Source organism: Montipora foliosa, unplaced genomic scaffold, assembly GCF_036669935.1.
Source record: "Montipora foliosa isolate CH-2021 unplaced genomic scaffold, ASM3666993v2 scaffold_390, whole genome shotgun sequence".
Classification (NCBI taxonomy): domain Eukaryota; kingdom Metazoa; phylum Cnidaria; class Anthozoa; order Scleractinia; family Acroporidae; genus Montipora; species Montipora foliosa.
Window position 1 is genome coordinate 590,001 of NW_027179690.1, and position 2,500 is coordinate 592,500.

Here is a 2,500-nt window from a genome sequence, read left to right on the forward strand (position 1 = left end):
GAGGAAAACGCAGTACCTCCAGACACCGGCGCTGGAGCGTCGTACCAAACGAATCATCCCGGGATTTCGGCCCGTGCGATCGCTTTTGGACGCAGTTGGCCCTTCGCTGCTTTCTGCCACCGACCTTGCCTCCCGGTACGGCATTGAGGGAGAGATATGTCGGCCCCTAAACCATATGTGACAAATCCCACGCCTACTCACAGCTCCAAATCGCCCTTGTCAATATAGCGTAAGAATTAGATGGCTTATACATTCAAGGCATAATTCATTTTATCTGTCATATGGTAAGCACTGGAGTCGCAGATTACAAAGTGTGCGCATCGCCCTGCTAAAGGTAACATACATACAGGCATAAGCTTTATTTCGTCTCGAATTTCCGAATAACGTCTTCGAGACATTACATTTAAGGCTAAAATACATAGCATATACAGATACCTATTAAATACATAATATTTAAAGATATGTTCATTAAAAAGAAAAGCCGCTGTACAAAATGCGGCCCTGGATTCTCTTTTTTAAACCAGTAAACTCATAGGTACGGATAAAATCAGGTAGCGCATTCCGCAACTTCGCTGATACGTAAGAAAAAAGAGAACTAAGACCATAACTGGTTGTTCCAGGTTTACTGAGGGACAGAATGTAATTTCCGCGAAGATCATGCATAAGAAGGGGACGGGAGAGAAAACGTACACTTTTCAAAATGTAGACTTTTTGCTATACACTGCGAGTTATTGTTCAGTTGCATTTTTAGTTTTTGTTATTTTGCGCAGACATTGTTGATAATTCTATGTAGTTTTGATTGATAAGACATAATAATTAACAACATCCGTAGCCCCTGAGGGCGAAGGATCTAATTGTTTTCGTATCACCCAACTAGTTGGACAGAAAAGGCAATGATACAGTTAGCAAACGCAAGTTGAAAATATATTTATTGGGAATAAAACGAAAGAAAGCATGACGCTTTTCTCTACGCGAGAACTAATACTAATAGTCCTCTGGTAGCGTAGCCAATCAAAATGCAACATTTGCATTAGTCCACTAGTTGGGTGATACTAAAGACGGTTATACACGGCTCGTGTTGACACACCCCATAAGTGGTTGCTTGTTACATGATAAATGTTTTATATTCGGCAAGAATTGCGCCCATAACTGTGAGGATCCTAGCTTCACTTGATTTCGTATCCACAGTTCAATATATGATTCATCATTTCATCGTTACTACAATCGATGTTATTCTTTACATTCTGACGCAAGGAGGTGGCAGGGTATTCAACAGCTAAAGATGGGCATCATTCTCTTTGTTCCAACCGGATGACATCAAAGCATGGAAAGGTCTTGACCTTGCCCTTCGAAAAAAATGAAAGAAACCTACCTCGTGCGACGCACTCGGTCGGTAACGATTTAATTTCTAAAAAGACCCCAGAGCTTTGGCATTAGCCTACAATGATTTCAACCACAATATTTTCCGTTATCCTCATTCGTTGCTCTTCCTCAGCCACTACACCTTGTTTACCGGTTCCAAATATTGTATATGCACATTACGAAATGACTCAAAAAGGATGCAATTTTAGATTACGCTTTCTGTGACCTCCTGAGACTATGAGAGCGAAACTTATTCCGTTTGTTTCGAGCTCTGGTAGCTTTACTAGTTTTGAATTTACCACCGGGAGAAAACGGCACACTAAAAATGCAACTGAAACACGAATACGCACTGTAAGTCCTATAAAAGGGGTTGCTTTATGCTCTGCTTTTGTTCGGGTTCATTCAATCTCGTCTGATGATTCATTAGCAACAAAGAGAAGGAACCCCCAAGAGATATTTGGGAAAGGGGATTATAAAAAAACGAAAGATAACATCTTATAGGGAAGATATCTGTTTACAAACATCTGATTTTGTTATTCAAATTTTCTAACCACAGGCACAAAAGACCTTTCGTTTCCACAGCAAATGGGGCCCTGGTTGGCACATTAATGACTATGGGTCACGTCAACGATATCTTCCCTATTACACATTACGGACACATTGCCATAAGGGGGTTTTTATTGCACAATATTACCACCACAGGAGCTCTTTGTGCAAACACGGTTGTTTGACAAATCATCCACATATTCCTGAGGCACCATGCCTTTTACTGTGTGTACCGCGTATTTTTCTATTGTACGCCTGTGATCAATGATGCGAAGATGATATGAAATGCCAGAAAAATAAAAGCCCATAACATTTTGCTTCAAGTAAATGTAGAGAATGACACCAAAAACCTTAAAAGAGTTGCCAAGATAAATTTCTTGTCAGACTGCATGAGTTTTGGTTAGCAATTACTATTTGTAGATGGCGATTAAACTCTCTGTCTTCTCTCCAAGCCTTTTCCCGTCTTTCAAAATCGTATGATCTCTCATAAAAGCCAAAGTTTCTTCCACTAATTGTTTCTCTGCAGTTTCACGAAAGTTGACTGTGTGTGTCAAGAAATCCAGAAGCAGATTTCCCTTGGTCGATTTGGGGT

General features: G+C 40.4%; 1 protein-coding gene and 1 pseudogene across 2 annotated transcripts in view; one reads left to right on the plus strand and one right to left on the minus strand.

The window, feature by feature from the left end:
* LOC137987839 (syntaxin-binding protein 1-like) overlaps window positions 1–2,500 on the plus strand; it is a 92,566-nt gene that overhangs the window by 68,784 nt on the left and 21,282 nt on the right. For both annotated transcript variants that reach the window (XM_068833925.1, XM_068833926.1), the window contains one exon: window positions 1–284. This exon is cut by the window's left edge and continues 58 nt beyond it. The gene's annotated coding sequence lies outside the window, so the exon portion shown is untranslated. The remainder of the gene's footprint in view (window positions 285–2,500) is intronic.
* LOC137987803 (histamine N-methyltransferase-like) overlaps window positions 341–2,500 on the minus strand; it is a 2,796-nt pseudogene continuing 636 nt past the window's right edge.